The 21,480-nt window shown below is 37.9% G+C and overlaps 1 long non-coding RNA gene across 2 annotated transcripts; it reads left to right on the top strand.

The window, feature by feature from the left end:
- The first annotated feature begins 9,112 nt into the window (after nt 1-9,112).
- LOC104140629 (uncharacterized) lies at nt 9,113-21,020 on the top strand. Of its 2 annotated transcripts, XR_693343.2 has the most exons (3): nt 9,113-9,412; nt 11,559-11,786; nt 12,727-21,020. It is a non-coding gene; the product is annotated as an uncharacterized lncRNA (long non-coding RNA). The 2 variants fall into 2 exon arrangements; XR_011138984.1 differs by lacking the exon at nt 11,559-11,786.
- The last annotated feature ends 460 nt before the right edge of the window (nt 21,021-21,480 follow it).

The raw sequence follows: 21,480 nt of genomic DNA, 5'->3' as shown, positions 1-21,480 counted from the left end.
GCTTGTCTTCTACAGACCTTCAGAATATATGGGCATGGTTAAAAGTGTCTGAAATAAATACTCTGGCAGTTGTATCTTCATGGGAGACTTTAAATTCCCTTTGAATAAATGGAACACTGAAGAATGAATACTTCTCCTTTAACACTGTTGGGCGTGTGAACCACACATTTGCGCACCAAATTATCACTCTGTTACTAATAAGAGGAGATAGTACAATGCAAATGTGATCTTAGGAGGGAAAAAAAAGATGCTATGGAAAATCGATTTTGGATTATGTATAGATTAACTTAAATTAAAGAGAAACATGCAAGGTAGTAGGAAGCTAAAGTTCTCCGTTTATTTGGACAAACCTTGAAAAATTAATGGAAATGATTGATGCTTGCCCAAACATCTGGTAATTGTACTCTAAGTAAGGCAGAAAAGTGCAGAAAAGAATTCTAGTCTGGCTAGATAAATAGCTGGTTCAAAAAGACAGTGGGAATAAACAGGGGGTCTAGGAGGATTGTAAAAGGAGAGATCAGTAAGGAAAACTACACCAGGGAGGTGTTAGATCTTGCAAAGGATATTTTAATCAGTGAAAGTTTTTTCAGCTATACAAAGAGGAAAAGAGCAAGAAAAGCAAAAGTAGGGTCAGTGCACAATAGGGATGTGGTGGAGATTACAGATAACCTGGGACATGGCCTCAGAAAAATGAGTATTGTTGCTTCAGTTTTCAGTAGAATAATGGTGTTTGGCAATGGGTACTGTTCCGTAGAGATTTTCTCCACTGACACAAGAGACTTTCTCTGCCCTACTAAGTATGAAAAATGAATGTGGTATCACAGTTGATTATTTACATTTATACCTATTTATGGCAACATATTAAGTTAATTACATTCAAGCAAATTCAGTTTCACTCGTTGTTAATATCCTGGGATATTACTGCAGCTGTTGAGAATTCAGCTGCCCTATGGTTTCTTTTTGCTAGTATGAATCTCCAGATTCACCCCATTTCTTTTCTTGAGTAGATTATTCCTCACTTCTAAATCAGTGCAAGTATTAATCAGCTTTTGCAAATGGCTGAGTTTGAATTCCTTCATTTCCTGGCCCCTTAAAAGGCAAGTTAAAAAAAGATCAAGCAGGCTGCTAAGTTGGTGATTTGAAACTTTTTACTTTTCCCCAAATGGGAGTGAAAAGGTGCATGGTAGGACAGATCCTTCTCTTTGTGCTCTGTGTGTTTAGCCATATAAAAGCAAAGCCTACTGAGAGCTGAAGTCTACTCTCTCAAGCATACACCTCCGTTTGCTAAAAATACTAGCTCATATATCAACAGAGGTCATTAGCCATTCTTTTAACTATTACAGGGCTTTTGAAAAAAAAGAAAAAGCCTAACACAGAGACGTAGTTATAGAACTGCAGATAACATTAAGACACAAGCTTCCATACCGTGTTGACACGGACTGTGTATGTGCATACATACGTGCCATATCTTCTGTAAGCACTTGGATTAGAAGCTTACTCTACAGTGGGTCCTTGCTGCTTTGTTTCAAGCTTCTTCCAAAAGGCACAGTTTAGGTAATAAGAATTTGGATATGGAAATTACCCATATAAAGTAGAAGTCAAAGAGAATTTTGACTTTGTGTGCACTTTTTGAAAGCTTAAGGAGGAAACAATTAATGTTCACTTCTGAATTGAGTTAAAATTGACATATGCAATCACGTGTCAATGAACAAGGCCTTTTTGTTTTTGTGTTTGTTTGAGCATCAATCTGAGCAATTGTCTGGTAACAGACAATTTTGCACTTAAATCTAGCATTGGGAAAAAAGAAAGGACAGCATTTTTAGCCCACATTCAATAATAAGTAAGACTTTATTACACATTATGAAGGAAACAATAGTTGAGGAGATGGAAGTTGTGGAAAATGGCATAAAACCAGGGAAAGTTTCTTAGAGGTAAATTGTACCAAACCTTTCCTGAGAGCTTTTTCTGATGATTCCTTTTTTAATTGATGTTCGTAAGTGCAAGAGAGGGCCTACTTAGGATGAAGGACAATATTATCACAAGAACAAAAAGTATAAACTGAAGAAATTTAGGATGGAAATTAGAAAGAGGGTTTCTGTTGAGAATAGCAGGTTTCTGAAGCAGGATTATTGAGAATAAAAAAACCTAAGCAAACAAAGACACCTTAATTCATTTCAAGATAGACTTTACCTGGGCTATGAAAGGAATTAAATGATGTGGTTTCCTGTGGGAGCAGAGAACTGCCCTTGGTAACCCAGGCAACCTTTCCAGCTCTGTTTTGCTAGGAGATGACGTACTTACAGTGAGGCTATTGAGCCAGCTACACACCACTACTTCCCATCAGGATTATCTCACTCCCTTCACCCCAGCGACCCCTCAGTACTGTCTCCGTCGCTCAAGACCTCCTGCAGCAAGGCTCAGTGAGGGAGCACTGAGAGCCAACAGTTGCTGGCACCAAGCCAGATCCTTAACACATGTGAGTATGTTGCTCACACTGTCCTATTTGGTCTGCTTTTTGGCATGTTAAAGGTCCAGCCCCTCAAAGAGCTGACTATGAACTGCTGAGTACTCTTAAAACCCAGTGACTTCAGTGCAAATTGAAGGCACTCTTTTAAAGGCCCTACAAGACCAACCCCAGGCCACAGGACGTTGTTTAGATCTAGATGTATGCTTTGTTGAGATGGCCCAGACTTTCTAAAATCTCATATTCAAATCCCTGTAAATTCCACCTGCTCTTCCAGTCTTTCTGAGATATATATTGAATTTCCAGACTGTTTTTAAGGTGAAACCTTTCTACTGGGACAAATAAATTATTATTATTATTATTATTATTATTCCTTTGTGTTTTCGAGAAAAGTGAAAGAAAAAGCCCAAAACCAAAAAACAAAACACTTCCAGCATCCATTTCTCTGCTAAGGAAGGCAAATTAGCAGAATAGTGGTGTATCATCACCAGTAATATCATTGCACATTAGTGATAAGTGAAGAAGAGTACATTTCCAAGTCAGCTCCTCACTGTGCAGAAGGAAGCAACAAGGCAGGGTTGTGCCTACACTGTAGGCAAAGTGCTGAGGTTCATTCTATTCCTGGACCCTTCAATCCCACCTAACGTTTGTACTCTGCGGTAATCCTTATATCCCCCTGAATTTGGAGGCCCCTAGAAGCAAGCTGGTGTGTGTGAGGCCTCTTTCCCTATTAATTAGTGAAAAGCAGAGCTGGCTGCCTACTCAAGCTGTGGAGTGAGGACAAGGAGAAGGTCCTTCTGTCCCACCGTGAGGGGAACCATTGCCCTGCTTCCCTCCATTGCTGAGATAGTGACGGTGCCCAGGGCTTCCCAAAACTGCAATTCCTGGCGTTAAATGATATTCTGTTTTAAAAGAATAAAATGTCAGCAAGTCTCCAGAGCTCCTGATGGGAAGTTGGAAGAAGTAAGCCCTAAAGGTTCAGTGAGTAAAGCAATTAAAAAATAAATAAAATAGTATTATTTTTAAATGTCATGGGTTTTCTTTGGACAAAAAGAATTGATTTTATTTTATTCATTTTTTTAAGCAATCCGAGGCTGGCACTCCTGTACTCTGTTCCAGAAGGTTACATTGCATTCAGGAAGGCTTCTCTTGTATACTGTGGCTTGGTATGTATAGGGTGGAACTATGAAACCAGTTTTCCCACCATCCACAGTCTCTATAGTGCAAGACAGAGGAATAGCTTTTCTTTCTGACTTGTGTGCAGAATCGGAAGCAGCTGATCTGATTTCTCCCTTATAAATCTAGGAAAACTTACCTTAAAGACAAGTCACAAGCATTATTTAAGCTGTCCTCTACTGTGTGTTCAATAATTATCTGATAATTTTTTTTCAGTGCTATTAGTTTGTTTGAACATAGCATTTTGAGAGCTCCAGACATTTTTCTCTTTGTTGACTCATTAGCACCAAAATGCCATTTCCAAAAGGCCTTTTATGAAAGCCCAAAAAACAGATTTAGTTATCTGTAGACAGCAAAAGCAGATAATTAAGAGGGAATATGGATATGTCAAGGAACATATTTGGAGGCTATGACAGATCTTAAAAAAACACTTAGCAACGTGGCTAGAAAAGAGGAGATTAGTTTGGATAACAGACAAAAAAAATCAAACTGGCCATATTAAAAATATTAAGTTCATCTTTTCTTGAGTATAAGATGAAAGTTGCCACGTTTGGTTTTTTGAATTTTTTATGAAAATCTTCTAAAAGTTTCTTTTAGTCCTTGCCTCAGAAAAATCACTAAAAGTAATCTTGGAAGCAGTCAAGTAAAAACAAAAACAAACAAACAAAATCTCCAAGTGTGTAAAGAAAATAATTCTGAAATTTAGGATTTAATCCTCTAAAATATATTAAAAAAAGTTGTAGGATTGTTGAACTCACATTTTTTTTGATAAATTCCATAGGTAAACAAAAATAAATACACAAATGATTCTGATATGACTGAAGTCCTGTGTGCATTCTGTTTCCAACCAGAGGTTGAATTCTGGACATAGCAAAACAAATACAATTACAATAAAATGTATTTTTTGATTATGCAATTTCTCCTCCATGAAGCAGTCCCACCCTTGATAGTATTTCACATTCGTGTGTGTATCTTTGGGGACGTTTCTACCAAACTACAGTCCTGACACCCTGACAGTATTTTTAATGGCAAGGCTTCTGGAAAAAAAATGACTTCAAAGAAGATGTCAGTAGCCTCTTCAGACACTTAATGGGCCTCCGGGGATAATTGGAAAGTTTTTAGCCTGACAACAAATCATTAAGTGTTTGTGATATATCACTATTCACCTTTCTGAAGCTACAGATAAGTGTAAGATCTGATCAATTCTTAAGATAAGCTTTATAAAATAAAATAAAATGTTATTTACAGAGCAATGACTCACATTGCATATTAAAGTGACTTTCTCCATCTGTTACTTCTGTATATCTCTATATTGCAGGAGATGAGGTAAAACAGAATATAATAATAAATACCATTCCTTACAACAAAACAAGTTTATTGCTTATTTTTCCTTTCTCATGAGGGTAAAGGTAGACGGGAAAGAGACAAATTCAAAAAGAAAAAAAGAGAGGGAGAGAGAGAGAGAATTAATTTGCAGTGAATCTTGGCAATGAAATTTACTTGGCTGTAAAAATCTGTACAGTCCCTGGAGCTTTTAGAGCTCTGGATAAGTCTGTATAGTTATGACAGCATATATAAGTGAGTTTTAATTAAATTAGTAACTGCACTTTCTGCCATGGAATCATAGAAAACAGCACCTTTAAGCCACATTTTTCCCCTGCAAGTATTACTACATTCAGCCATCACAAGGGGAAAAAAAAACACCGCCACCAACAAAAATCCAACCTTAAACAAAACACATAAGATTATTCCAACACTTCGTCTATATTCCAAGGTGGTGGTGGGGGGGAGAATTTCTACTACAACGTGGGTGTTCAAACAGATCAGAAAGCAGGATTTCTGAAAAGCAGCATGCCTTTGACACTGAATAATTGATCTACCTGTCAAAGTGCAGTAGTAGGTGTGATCTGTGTGTCAAGCTATTGGGAAATGCCTAATTTTATACCTGTCTCATAACAGGTAAAATCTGGTAAGTACTGTATATGTGACCTAAAAGGAAATTTACACAGACCTAGCCATAATTGTAAGTATGTGAGCAGTTATGGATATCACCTGAGCAAGCATTCTGCTGGCACTTCCTACTCTTAAATGGAAATGTGACACAATATGGCTGTTTTATCTCTTGCTCTCCTAAAGTTTATAACAAGGCTATCCTACAGGCTAATGGAGGAAGAAGCTGTAATCAGACATTGTGCAGCAGAACCTGAGTCAATAGTTTATAGCTTTTTTGTGGATCAGTGCTAACTTTCCAATAGAAAAGTGGACTTTTAGAAATTTAGGACTTCTAGCACAAGTGCACCAAAACTTACGTGTATGAAATTGCTTTCTTAGTCACTTTTTGTGGGCTTCATAGAAATCCATGAACCTTGCATATCATACGTAGAAAACGTCTCTTCCCACTAATTAATTTAAAAAAATATATATTTTGTTTGGCTTTATTCACCAATACATGGAATTTAGCTGAGAAGTATAAATAAGCTGTAAAATTCCTTAACTCAGTTCTATATATCTATTAAACTATTAAAGTCTATTTCATTTAAGATTAATAGAAATTATGGCTTTCCAGAAGAACCTTCAAAGACTCATCTACATTTGCTACTGCAGGATTTTCATATGAAATTATTTCTGTGCTAAAATATAAATGTCCAGATGTAAAATCTATTTGCAGAGGTTATCTTTGTTCCTAGCTGGAATGATGATTTGTTCATGTTAGCAGTGCTTGTCAGAAAATAGGCATACATTAATATTTTAGAGACGAGTCGGCTCCAAAACATAACCCTACTTCTCTTATTCCAAGCAGAAAACAATGCTGGCTTATATGCTGCAATTTTATTGCTATTATTCTTAAAGAAAAAAATATATAAGCGTTTTATTTTTCTTTAACTTTGCTAAAAGTAATGGACTTAGTCCCTAATCTGCACAGGTCAGAAAAAGAGAATTTGAGACTAAGGTAGTTGTCATTAAACGGATATTGTCTAACTAACACTGTAATTCCCCCAAGAAGTACACCTCTCAACTGTTATTATGTGCTAAAGTTACTACTGCAAATGGACACTTAAAATCTTAAATCTGTTAAAGTAAACATGTATTTTTCCAGTAGTTTTGCACACAGATCACTCCCACTAGCATTTTTTTCAGGTGGATCAACTATCTGGTGTCAAAAGCATGCCTCACTGTGGGTATTTGGCTTCCTGATCTGTTTGTCACCGTCATGTCGTAGCAGAAAAGCCCTTTTTTCTTTTCCTAGGAGTCAGCCAAGGTATTGGAAAGACTGAGAGTTTTAATCTAAATCTTGGAGTATAAATGCCTTGATTCTGGAATATTTAAGCTGTTTGGAACAGCTATTTCAGTGTCCACTACAGCACTGTATTTATTACTGGTGTGTCATGGTAAATTTTGTGTCTAACAATGATTATTTACATTTTGCTCAGATGCACAAATCCGATGATGATTGAAGATGGATTGAACCCAGGCTTTAATAATAACCAACTATTGAGTCCCCAAATTTTACCCATTATAAGATCTTTTCCCTCCTTTGGTTCATTGTAATGAGCAACATTTGGAACCACAGAAACAATATTGAATTAAAGTATGAGAAGAGTCCTGATGTCCCCCTTTTAAACAAAACACAGAACTCAGGTAAAATTCATGCATTACATTCTTGCAATTTTTTGCACATTTAGTCTTAGATATTCTACTAATGGAAAAAATGAAATGTATCAACAAGAGAAAATAATTAATTGGGGTAAAATACAAACAATAAGCTAAAAACATAGTGGATAGACATTCCTTTATGTATAAATATTTAGCAGATGAGGACCTAGTGTTCTTAGATGCTGATTTGGACATTAATAGCTGTGCTACCCTGCAATGTGTTTGTGTTTAAGAAGCAGCACAGGTGTGTGGTGATCAGCATGAAAACAGCAATAGGATTTCAGCTCCACACATGCATCTTAATCCTTGTTCCCTCTCCTTTGCTCTGTCATTTCCCTCCTCCTTCCCTTCTTTTTAAATGCATAAGCATATCTTTTAATTCCATTTCATTTGCTTCAGGATATAAATAGGTTGAGGTAAACATTGGTTTTATGAAAATATCAGGGAATTGCACTTTCCAGTCCTTTCTTTCCTTCCATCACTGTGGTGCGGACATTTGATTACTTGGCATGCCTGTTTTCCTTGCTACATCCATTGACATGTCCCTTCTCACAGCTCCTGCACAAACTCCATACAAGACACTGCAGCTGTCCCTGTTACACTGCAAAGTGCATGGTTCCCATTGCAGACACAGGCAGAAGAAGCCAGTCAAAATACGGCAACCTTTGGCTTACAGGTTTTATTGGCAAAAGAAGAGCAAGTTCCAATTATTTTCATATTCAATGAAGTACCACTTAATTAGATACAGAATCAGAGGATCAGGGAATCATGGGAAAGTACAGTTTGGAAGAGACCTCTGCAGATCATTCACTGCAATCTCCTGTGGAAAGCAAGGCCTTAGATCACATTATCCATAGCCCTTCCAGTCCTGTCTTCAATATTAGCAGTATTACTGTCTTCTTTGTAGGTACTGGTCTACCTTTTAGGTAGTGGAAGCCTGTGATCAGCTCTCTCGCAAGCTTTCTCTTCACAAACCCATTCCTTACAACTTTTGTTGTATGCCAAGCTCGCTAACCCTCTTATTGACTTTAGTGGCTGGACCCTCTCCAACTTTTTAGTGTCTCTTTTAAACTGGGGGGGAGTAAGACCAGACACAGTATTCCAGGTGTGGCCTAAAAAGTGCCTAGCTACAACCAAAAAATGAAAATTGCTATTAATTTTATCCTCAGGAACAAAAGTAAAGAGTTACACTTCTGTATGTTTAAATATCATACTCCTCCTCAAAAGCAGAGAATTAGGGTAGAAGCTTATCAGAAATAGCAGATTCATCTGCAAACAGCAGGACATTAAAAACTCATTTACATCATAACTTTAGTACAGTTTTTATTCTTTACCTTTTAACTATAAATAGCAATAGGAGAAAAAGTGGAAAGTTTTATTTCCAGTAAATGCAATAACTCTTGGTTGACAAATATTTATTCATATCTTCTCTTCCAGGTGAAATTCTAGTAGGCCATTACTCAGCATTTTGACTTAAATCTCGAGAATGACAGCTTGGTCACATAAGGAAATCTCTAGTGCAGACCCTGAAATATGTGGCTTGAATATAGCATACAAAATATATAATGTGGGACAGATTAGCAATTATGTGAGTGTGAATGTTTACGGATATTTGTGCATTCACAGAATACACATATAAATAAGGATGAAAATTAGAAATTTACAGACTGTAAATTACATATAATTGTTTAGCTACTTCTGTGCCTGCAGAGATGCCTAATTGGCATGAATACACCTAAAAAGGTACTCATTAACCACATCGCTGTTTTCTCTTATCTCTTCCTTCATTTTTTTTTCAGCTTTTCTCTCCATTTTGCCCTTTGTGCCGTTCTATAGCCTACCTGAAGGAGAAGAAGAGCTTCTAGTAAATAGAAGAATTGCAAAGTTTTGTATTTTCCAGAACACCTATATGAAATGGCTTTTGCTTCAGAAAGTTTAGCATGAAGAAAGCCAATTTTAAAAGGTAGGGAGATGAAATTCAAACTGTTTACTTAGCTATGGGTACCCTTTTTCTAAGCTGAACTACTTCAGGCATTTTCAGTCTGGATACAGAAAAAAAAGCAAGCTGAAAAATTGACTCCACCTGAAAGCAATTCTCTCCTCCTTACCTTTTGACTGGTAAGTTAGCAAAGTGCTTTGCTATTTTCTTTTCCTTGAGAGATCAATTATCTCGTTAAATACAGAGATCTCTGTTCAAGCTGCAGTGAGAGGGTTAATTTGCATGTTCCTGTGCTCCTCTCTCCTGTCTTCATTGATCTTTTAACAGCTAGACTCCATTAACCCATCAGTATGACTTCTTAGTAATACTTTTGTAAAATGGTCTTGTCTAGAGAAGTCTTATCTAGTGGAAGACTACATTGATGATCGTCTCTTAATGACCTTCAAAAATTCCCTTTAGCCTTCCTTTCCTAAAGCTGGAATGTCATGTCAAAAGCCCCATTGTTTGTCCTAACACAGAACATTTTTAGAAAGATATTTTTTACTGAATGTTTCTGGATCTGAATTTGGTTTTACTTAAGGATCTGAGTAAGACAAGGAGAACACATTGATACTTACGGAGACCGCTAAGTATTTCCAATTTGAGGAATTCTCATCTTTCTAGTTGATGAGTTTGCAGATGTTGACATTTACTCTGGAAAAACTGTGTGGAAAATGTGCAAAGGGGACTGATACCTGACCTGTAAATGAATAACTTGTACCAATTTAAGCAAGTGTTGCAAGTTTTGCAAAACTCTATTACACAGTTCCCTGATAAAGAAGTACATTTGCTGAGTATAAAAGCTTTCCGCTTAAGAGGTCTCTTCTGTAATTTCCTCTATTCGTTACCTAACTGAAAAGACACACAACAGAAAACAACATTTGCTGTTGCTTTATTGCTTTGGCTCAGGGATTCCCGTATTAGTGTTAAACTGCCACTGAGAACAGCAGGTGGTAATTTCCAGTGCAGCTTCCAGGACCAGACGAACCTCATTTACTTACCCCCTGTGCAATGCTTCTCAGGAATATTATAAATTGTGGGCTATTTCTCATTCGTCCTTGTTTTAGCAGACATTGTCATTCATGACTATACTTTGAGTGTAAATGATGATCTAATGTCACTTCTATAATTACTTGGCACCCTGAATAAACCTTAATTCCCCTCGGTCAATAACAGCTCTCAGTCTGACATTCAATAAACAAGGTTTTGAGGGTTGTTGTAGTTTCTTTTTTTTTTTCCCTAGTGCTTTCAGTGGATGCTATGCAGGAGTATTTTAAGACCATTAAAAAAAAAAAAAAAACTAACTGTATATTATGTGAGACTACTGAAAGGATGCCTTTGTTTTTCAACACTTGCTTAGACAGGTTTCTAAAAATCCTACCGAGCATAAGGGGAACATTGCACTTTGATGGGTTTATCTATAGGGCCCAATCCAGCTCCAATAGAAGCTTTGAGAGTGACTCCCAGGGCAGTGGGAAGCCCAGACTATGAGGCTGTTCTATGCAAAGTCACAAACTACAGATTTAAGGGCACAAAGTGTAGGTATTGTGACTACGCTTGTTGATGCCCTGCTGTATGCCTCAAGATCTGTTGACAGATCTTGACTGTTGTTGCTGTAGGTCTGTACGTGTCTCCACATAACACAATCCAGCAAGGTGCAACCAGGCTTTTCAGTGAGATAAAACCACCTTTGTTGCTCAAAAGCCCTCAGCTGACATGCAACAAGAAAAAACAAATTTTAATTGCTACTTTGTCTGTTTTGGTTCAAGAAGTTCTTACTATCACACATGAATTTTGCTCTTGCTCAGTGACTAGATCCTACTAGTGAACTGACCGCCTAAGGGTCAAAGTGACCAGAAGTCTCAGTCTCAGTTTTCCCATTTCCTTCACATTTAAAGTTCAGAAAACAACTTTTTCTCTTTTAAGTGCTAAAAAACTCATTTTCTAATGAGGTAAAGGTAGCATTACCTAAACTGAGAAAACTAGCTAACCCTTCTATTTTTGCCAGATCCAGGAAAGACCCTATTGGTCTGTAGAATAAATCATGGGACAGTTTCAGACACAGCAGTCACTGCAGAGATGATATGTTAGGACTATGAAGAGAATGAGAAGCACATGTTTTGAATAAATGGGAAAGGTAAAGAAAATTTTCCCATCCTTCCAAGGTGACAGCAGAGAAAATAAAATCTGGAACTGCTTCAGGGACTTGGCCTTTCAACAGAGACTTGCATACCAGAGAAGGACAGAGCCACCTTGATTTCTAATCCATGTGTCTTGTATGAACAGGGATAGCAGCTATAGAAATGTATATGAAGGAGAAGAGAAAGGGGAGGAAGTTGAAGTGGAACAGCTGTTGTGTATAGAACCAAAAAGAAGAGCAACAAAGGGATCTAAGGAAGGAGGGACAAAAAAAGCTCTCTCTTGTGGACACGCCATAGGGAATGCATGTTTATAACAAAAGAGACCAATACTCTACCATTCTCTAAAAGTGAAAGGGTTTCTCAGAGAACAAAGGTATGGACTCTTAATCATTTTCTTTTACTAGTCTCTCCTATTTGTATTATTCACATTTATTATTCATTACTTTGTTTATTATTTATATTTATGCTTTATATATAGCTCCAGACAGTTCTGGAGTCAACTGGTAGAACACTGACACCATAAACAGCAACAAGCCAGTCATATCCCTGCCAGCAAAGTTGTACCTAACCACTGCCAACTCAAGCACTAGAGCAAATATACAATTACCTAATTGAAAACTGTACTTTGATGAAGCAATCTTTTTCTGCTTCTAAAAAGAAATATCGTAATTATATTATATTAAAATCCCAATGGTCCCAAATGAACCATTTATAAATCACGCTGAGAAAGAGTTACAGCTAAAGTAGTTGGCACAGAGGCAGGAAGAAGGAAAGGGAGTTGCTTTTTTGGCTTGTACTACTAAGCAGTGAGAAACGTCTTCAAGTCCTGAGTCAAGAATCTTGTTGGACTTTAGACATACATCTCAGATAGTCTAGCAGTTACTCTCTTGGGATTTCTAGAAAATGTGGATGTGGTTCTGTGCCCCAAGATACTTTCCCATATAAATATGCAATGAAATCCATCGTGACCGTTTCACAGTAGCAAATAAGCCAGGAAAACATTCTCACAGGCAAAACTGCAGCCTTGACCATACCACTGGTAATAAGTTTCTTAAATTGTTCCTTACCAAAATATCAGTAGCTTTGAACGCCTTCCACCAGCATCTCTGCTTGTGGCTGGGAAGTAAGAAAATCTCTGTGCAGCCTACAAACCCTGTGGCTTTGCAGCAGTTCTAAAATAAAAGAAAGAAAAACTTTGATCTTCTATGTATCAATGAAAGAATCTTTACGGGGGACCAGGTAAAGGGGGGGCAAGGGAACTTTTATCTGGTTATTTTGCTGGCTTGAACAATCCCATTGCCTTTCTTGATCAGTGTCTTTGTCAGGAAACTGTCACAGACTTTGAAAAACTGATTCAGATCACAAAGCACCAAAGAAAGCTATGAGTGAGCAACAGAGAACTGGGAGGATCCAGCACGAGAGAGGAACCAGAAGACCTGCTGCAGATGGAGCAGAGGACAGAAAGAAGCAGAGGACAGTGCCCTGAAGACACCACACCATCAGAGGTGCAGAGTGAAATGCCCCCAAACCGTCTCCTTCACTTCTTTTGCACAATTGTGCAAAATATATTCACTCTTTGTGCTACCATGCCCATTTTCTAGGGCAGGAAACAATATAGTCAGTGTCTTTAACAACTGTGCACTAGACAAGTGGAGAAAAAAGGATGGTGGTAAACCTTTGAGTAAACCTGCCTTCAAAAGCAGGTTTCACTCCACTCACATTCCTACATTTTTTGAATTCGAGGAAAATATTGTTCAATAATTTTCATTGTTTTCAACCAATTCACAAAAAACTTTTTTAGCACAAACCCCTTTGTTACTTTTCGAAAGTTTAATATGATAACAAAATTTTTTGAATATTGTTTTCTTCAGACTATTACACAGTTCTGTATTTATTTTTCATGGAATAATTGAGCTTCATTCATTTTACTTGCTTTTTCGCACTCAATTTTTTTTGGACAGGTACAAAATGCATGCACTGTGTAATGGTATGTATTAAACCATTACCCAGGTTTTCCTCTCAAGGAGGAAATAGTGTTTCATATATGATTAATATTTATAATTCAGGCTGAACAAATAATAAAAACATTTTTTAAAGCACACCACTAAAGTGATCTTTTAAAGCATATCTTAGTCTAACAGCTTGACAGCTGACTAATAAATGCCCTTCCTCAAGATCAGCCTGTCACCATCCAACTGTCATCTTCCTGACAAAGCACTCCTCTAAAGACACTGCAGCATGCAGAAATGCTGAGAGTATTGGACCTGATGAGATCTAGACGACCATGAGGCCTTGCCCAAAGAACAGTGAGTAGTGATGTTACTGCATTTGCTCAGAGAGTATTTGGTGCTTTCCTTGCTGTTGCTCCTGTGATCACCATCCAAGGTTCAGATTTATTGGTATTTTTGTGCTAGCAGTGTGAATGCATGAACCAGGAAAGACTTTTTTTCTTAGAAAACTCTTAAAGACATGAGTGCCATTCATCTTTCCAAACCAGCCATTGGTATTATCACTGTAATATTTCTGGTTTCTTGACAGTGCTTGCAGAAATATGGAGTAGTTGCTTTCTGTATTTATGTGCTCAGCGGCAAATGGGAAAGGGATGGAAATGTGATAAGCACCCTGTACAGGCAGGCCATTGTGCCTAGCTCATCACTGAGGCTCAGTCCTGCTCACATGGAGCGATGTGTCATGGTTAGATGGTGACTGCTTGCACTACGGATTTTTCAGCCTGAGACTTATTGCTTAATACATGATTACAAACTAGTGTTTTGAATTTCCAGACTGTGTAGCCACCGCTCGATTTTTTGCTGTCAAAGATCTCATTTTGGTGAGTTACACGAGTGCACTATAGCCAACTGAAAACAGCTCTGGGAGTGTGTGGGTTTTTTTCTTTAGTTGGAATTCTTCCAGTTACTCTTAACAATCCCACTTTTACACCCTACCCTCCTCTGAGTGACCATTTCTTGGCTTGGAGGTACGACCCTTGAAGAGCAGCTGGCCAGGTATGCTAACCAGTGCCCACCGTGTCTGCACAGTGGCTCTTTCAACCACTTTTTTTCTTAAAAAGACTTGTGTCCTGTCCATCACACTTCCAGCTGCTGAAATCAGGGCTATCTTTTCATTTGCATGAATAGAAAAAAAGTTGTGTCTAAAACATACCTAGGACCTCCACTGGAGCCATGCTGATGGTGAGCAGAGGAAAACTGTAGGGGACCATGGTTTTTAAAACCCCTAAATGCTAGGAGGCCAGAAAATATTACCGGGTCAGAGAAAAAAACAAAGAGGATTTGGAGCAAGATCTGCTTTGAAAGCAGGTGGCAGACATACCCGTTGCAAAACTCAGTGGCAAAGAAACTGGCATATAGGGCATGGAGAGTTTTATTGACAGGGCATTGTAGTATCAGAATTAAAACCACGGTGTGTGTACCTGACTGCTTATGCTGGTAACATATGCAAGAATATCAGCATAAAAGCCAGGTGTGCACTGACCCCCAGAGAAATACATGTAAGGTAGGCAATTCGAGGTGTCAAATCTTGCTGGTGTAGGTCGAGGCTTAGGCAGAGGAGCCTAGGTGTTATTCTTTGGGACAGCGGCAAACATAACAATTTTTTGGAGTAGGGAGAATGGCATTAGCTTTCCTTCTGACAGTTTCTTTAGAGCACATACACTATCATCTGATGCGTATTGCTGTGTTTGTTTAGAAATGCAAAGCACTTCTCCACAAGAGTCTTCTCAAGTAGAGGCGGTTCTGCAGGGTCAAGAGAAGCAAAGTCTGAGGAAATTCTTCAATCTTGCCCCTACCTTTCTTCCTTCTAGCAGGATTATGACATACTGCAGATCTGTGCTAGACACCACTGCCTTCATGGCTCTGAAATACACTAGTTGACTTTTAAAATTAGAAAAAAAACCCTATCATCTGTTTTACAATGGCTATCAGTAAGGGTAGGGAGAGCAGATGACTGGCCGACATCCTTTGAAAGTAAACAGTGAGACAGTTCGCTTCCTAAATTACATTGCAGAACCCTTGCTCCTCACCATTACACACTGCAATTTTGCTATGCCTAATCCCTGTATGCTATTTGTACTCCTTTCTCTGTTTCTTTCATAGTAAGATTATGGCTTTCAGAAAAAACAAAAACAAAAACGAAATAATACTGAATCTATATACATGACAGATTTTTAATTTTTTTTCTCAAGTTGCATGGCCATTTCGTATCTTCCTCTGCTTACCCTCCTCTTTTGGCACAATCAACAGCGGAGTAAAAAGGAAGCTTTAGAGATTGCTAAACTAAGAGCCTGTGTTTCATAGTCCCTGGTGTGCAATCAAAGCTGGAAACCAGAGGTGTGCTGCCAGCTACACCACTCATTTCTCGCTGCATGCCTCAAGCAAAAGCTGCTCTGAATGTGTATGGCAACAACCGAGGCAGCAGTGAGGAGAGGCATAAACCAGAGACAGAGAAATGTCTTTCTTCAGTCAGGAAGTGGCAGAACTTTTCATCAATTAAGGTTTCATAGCATTCATACATAGACTGGCTCCTATATGAGAATTACTGGGGACTGGATGCTAAGCATCTTTCCCCTGGATTGAAAGAGCTCAGATCTAGGTCAGGTCTGTGCAGGCCAAAATCTGTCATTATTTAGTAGCTGTCCAGTGGTCTGTGTAAAATAAATTGGTAGATTCATTTAGCTTTTGGAAAAAAGTTACCAGGTTATATAAAACACTATCAAAAGAGAGCATTTTCTGGTAGTCTAAGGAGAAAGACCAAAGGTTAAGGTAAAACAAACAGCATATTCTTTTAAAAAAAGAAAAGTAATCAGAATTTGGAAAGGAATCTTTAATTTTAAAATGTAAATTACAGACTATTATTCCTGATTGAACTTCTCTTTATTTAGAAATTGTCTGATTTGGATACTAAAGTCTTATGAGAATTTTTAAGAATGAATATATTATTTTGAGGTATTATAATGGGACTTCTTGACTCACCATTTTTGTTGATAGTTTGTTTTGGGTTATGCACTGTTTGTAAAAAAGGATGAATGCTCAGAGCAGAGTGCCAAAATTGGAAGCTGAACGAGAGTCCTGAGCCTGGAGTTTCTGTCAGTTTGGACAGAATTAAGTATATTTCGCTGGATATTACAGAAAAGGAAAAAGCTAATATAACATTCTTGAGAGAAAGATAGCTCAGACTTCTGTTATTGAAAGTCTGGGCCACAAGTTCTGTATTCAGACGCCAACTGCCTAGCAAGGAGATACTGTGTTCAACGAGGAGACAGGTTCAGAAAATAACATTGCAAGGACAAAGGCTTACATTTCTTCCAAGAATCAGTTAAGAAAGAGCAGTGACTCTCTAAATCTTTTTAAACCTTTATTTATTTATTTATTTTAATTTTTACATTTCTATCTTTGTCCACTTTTCCATCCTTTTCTCCTCTTTCCCATCTCGAGGTAATTGTCAAATTCTGCTGAACCTTACAAATAGTTAGCGTATTTGTTAAATTACAGTATTTATCAAAAAAAGTCATTTCTTTAAAGCACTAATGTCCCTTTCTTGAGACATTTTGCTTCTCTTTTGCCTACCTAGAGAAGATTTATACCGTGTACTTAGAAGCACAATGCCCCTTTACCTCGCATTACCCTGTGAGAGTCTAACCAAACATTTCTAATTAAAGTAGTTTTAAGTTGCTCTGTTCAAACAATATGGAAACAGAGTATTGTCTCCTCATAGGAGCATATCACTGATTCTTACTCGAGTACTTTCCCTCCATTCCAGTGTGGTGAATACTGTAATTTCTTTTTATTCCATAATATCACAGAATCACAGAATCACAGAATCGTTTAGGTTGGATGGGACCTCTGGAGATCATCTAGTCCAACCTCCCTGCTCAAGCAGGGACCTCTAGAGCACATTGCCCAGGATCACATCCAGACGGGTTTTGAATATCTCCAGCGAAGGAGACTCCACCACCTCTCTGGGCAACCTGTTCCAGTGCTCTGTCACCCTCACAGTGAAGAAGTTTCTTCTCAGGTTCAGATGGAACTTCCTGTGGTTCAGTTTCTGCCCATTGCCTCTTGTCCTGTTGCTGGGCACCATGGAGAAGAGGCTGGCCTCATCCTCTTGACACTCCCCCTTCAGATACTTGTACACGTTGATGAGATCGCCTCTCAATCTTCTCCTCTCCAGGCTGAACAGTTCCAGCTCTCTCAGCCTTTCTTCCTAGGAGAGGTGCTCCAGCCCTCTGCTCATCTTGGTAGCCCTCCGCTGGACTCTCTCCAGGAGTGCCATGTCTCTCTTGTACTGGGGAGCCCAGAACTGGACACAGTACTCCAGGTGAGGCCTCACCAGGGCTGAGGAGAGGGGCAGGATCACCTCCCTCATCCTGCTGGCAACACTGGCCTCATCTGCATGAGGCAGACCTCATGCACCCCAGGAGACCATTGGCCTTCTTGGCCACAAGGGCACACTGCTGGCTCGCGTTTAACTTGTTGTCCACCAGCACTCCCAGGTCCTTCTCTGCAGAGCTACTTTCCAGCAGGTCAACCCCCAGCCTGTACTGGTGCATGGGATTATTCCTGCCTAGGTGCAGGACCTTGCACTTGCCTTTGTTATCAGGCTGCTAAAAACTCTAGGACATATTTAAGAAAATAATTCTATCACGGATAGAAAGAACATAGTTAGATAGAAAGAACATCCTCATGTTTTGAAAAGGGTCATAATATAGCATGTATTTTTTCAAGAATTTATGGCTATATTTGGTAGGAAAAAGCAACAAGATCGTCATCTGCAACAGCGCCATCTGCCGGTCCTTGGTAATTTCGTAAGAACTGACGGCCTCTGACTGAAAACCCTACTGTTGCTCACGGACACTGTTTCCCCACTCTTGCTTGCACGGAACAGCCAGTCTGAATGACATGTTCTGCATTAAGCAGAAGCCCGTTCTAGTCTGTAGTGATTTTCCCTCTGTAGAGTGGCCAAGAGTTGGCAGGAGTTCAAATTTCTTTTCATGCTAGGCTGTGGGCTGTGAGCTCTAAAATAAGAATGACAGTCTTCTGCTTGCATTTTGCCTTACCTTAAGATAAAAATAAAAGAAGAATATGGAAATAATCACTCTCACTTCAAAATTTAAGGCATAGCATGTAACGCTTGCAATTCGTCTGGATGGATATTTGAAAAACATAAAAGACTATGAGTTCTGTTTAAAATGTTCTTCCTTAGAAATGAAGGATACATATTTGGAAAATAAGGACATGTTACTACGCACTCTGGATTTTCTTTCCATTGATTGAACTCAAATGATTATTTTTTAAGGCTGAGTAAGTAAAGACAGAATCAAAAAGCATGACAGAAAATGAAATTTTACAAATGGAAAGAGGAAGAGTGGGATGTTTAAGGTGAAACCTCAGCGTTACCAACCTTGGCTACCTGCATCCTCTAACAAAGGCAGAGAAAGAGGTTAAGTTCTCTTCAGACCGAATCTATAGATTCTCAACTGCTACTAAAATTAACTGAAGGTACCCAACACAGAAAATCTATATTTCAATTTATAAAAGATGGCACACAAAGAATTTATCAAGCAAAATAGTTTTCAAATATAGCCGTAGTTCAACTAGTATCAACTGTTTCAGCCATCAAGCATTCTTTCTTCAAGATTATTCACTTTGCAGCAAAGAAAGAGGCTAAAATTCAGTTAATGTTATTAACTGAAAAGTTAACTTCAGTTAGCTTTTATCAATACCTAGACTTACACTAGACTATTTGCTTCCAGAAATTTATGTTGGAAATCTCACAGGAGGAGTTTTCCCACAAGATTCGCAGTATTTCCTAATTTATATCAAATAATACACAGTCAAAGAATAGTCTCTTGCTCTCTTATTGAACTTTGGATTTTTGCGCAAAGCCAATGTGGTGGAATGGAGCTGAATGGTGCATTTGAGCTATCATCGATGCACCATGCCTCAGCCAAAATGGAGCGCTTCAAGAACACCAAAACTGTTTGTGAATTCAAGATGAATTAGTCAGCAGCATTTAACCAATATCTACTAAATGTTGCAGCAATGGTAACACTTTGTTTCAGTACTTCTTACACATTTATTTTTCCTGCACCAGTAATAAAAGACAAGGAAATAAAGTATTAGATGCATCAATTTAGTGTAGAAGGTCTCGAAGAAACCACTGGCAGAAGTAGAAACTGAGGCCAAGAGACAGTATGACAATCCAGTTGCTATCAGATAGACTATGCTAAAAGTTGCTGACTTTCTTAAAGGCTTAAATGTTTCCTTAATGCAGTCTGTAAGAAAAAATATGCTTGATTCTTTTTAATAGATAACAGGGCTATAAAGAAGACCCTAGCAAAAAGCACTGATATATGCTAACCTGCATACAAAACTGGAACCAGATATTAAAGGTATCCCTTTTTGTTAATAGTACATTGGTACATTGAACTCAGTCTCCTCCTGCCCAGACTTTAGGATACCCAGATCCATTGAGGGCTTTTGCATACCCAGATCCATTGAGGGCTTATGCAGCCGTAACCATCTTTTCATTTGTTAGGAATCTACCCTTTTTTACTAATACAACATGTAGCACACTTCTAGCACTTCACCAAATTTCTTTAAAGACCATTAACACAGGAGGAATGTTTTGTAGTGCTTGTCAAAACAGCTTAAAAATATTTTTTCTATTAAAAATGTCATACTGAAACTACAACCTTTCTATGAAACATGCAGTTTTGATGGAAATTTCACTAGGGAATATTTTATTTTAACTTTAACTTATTTTTCAACACATACAGACTGAATTTTTAGTTAAAATCCAAGAAAGACAAGGCTGAGCAGCCAGTAGAGTTGTCTTCATGACTGTCATTTGTGAGATGCATGTTCAAGTTTATATTATTCTTCAAATATTTTTCTTGCATAGATAGAACCAGTGGGCATCTTCTTGCAAAAGGCCATGTAAATACATCCTGATTCTTTCACATCCTCTTCTTACCCACTGAAAGACAGAGCCCTATACATATTAAATAATTATCCAGAGTGGAATTGTAACAAGACAGGTTGAAAAGTTGAAGACTGAGTCTGTAGTCAAGAAGTAGGATGTTCACTAGGTGATTCCAGTTAATTTCATGCATTCTTCTTCTTCCTCATATTTCTCTCCATAAAGACAGAATGAAAGTTCATTTAATTGCAAATCAGAGGAAAGAAAACGCTAGAAACAAAACATTATTCAGTGCACAATTATTTTTCCCCTGCCCTCTCAATTCCATGATGTTTTAATAAATAGAGATAGCATTTCTCATATGCACAAGCAAATTTGCAAACATTTCTTTCCTCCATTTCCCCCAACGCTGCAAGAAGATCTTCAAATTCCTTACATAGAATGAACCTACTGACATCCCTAGAAACCCAATATCAAGGATTCTCTCTGATTGTCCTGAAATGACCACTGCTTTAATAGAAAGAATCACAAAGAAAAAGAGCTTAACACATGTTTCATTATGATTCATGCTAAGTATGTTTTTTAGTATTTGTGCCATAGCGAATTCATTTGATAAGAAAACTTTTAAAATAACTGATGATGATAATAAATGACAATATCTAACGATGAACCATGTATGAATGTAATTTCTTATTATGTCTGAATTTAAAAAAATGTAAGATTTCTTCGTCCGCGTATCTACCTCTTCTTACAATGTAAAGCATATGTCTTCTAGAAGAAAATATAGGACAGCTATTCCTGAATGACCCATACTATAGAAATTAATATTCTGGAATGTGCTTAGTTTAGCTTACACTAAGTAAGCCCTTAATTATTTAAAACATTAAAGTTATAACGCCACATAATATTTGCATTCCCAGCCAAACAGCCAAAAATGTGTTAAACAACAGATCAGATAGCAGTCTCATGATATTTCTGCCCTTACTCAAGAAAACATCTTGCCATCAATATAAAGAAACATTTCACTTCTTTATTCAGTGTTACTAAGCAGTTTATTTTTTGTGACACACATTTCATTTTACATAAACTAGTTACAACATAGCCTGTAAAAGAAATCAATCTCATCAACT

Source organism: Struthio camelus, chromosome 2 (assembly GCF_040807025.1).
Source record: "Struthio camelus isolate bStrCam1 chromosome 2, bStrCam1.hap1, whole genome shotgun sequence".
NCBI lineage: Eukaryota > Metazoa > Chordata > Aves > Struthioniformes > Struthionidae > Struthio > Struthio camelus.
Note: the sequence above shows the minus strand (reverse complement) of the source record. Positions and strands in the feature narration are given on the sequence as shown.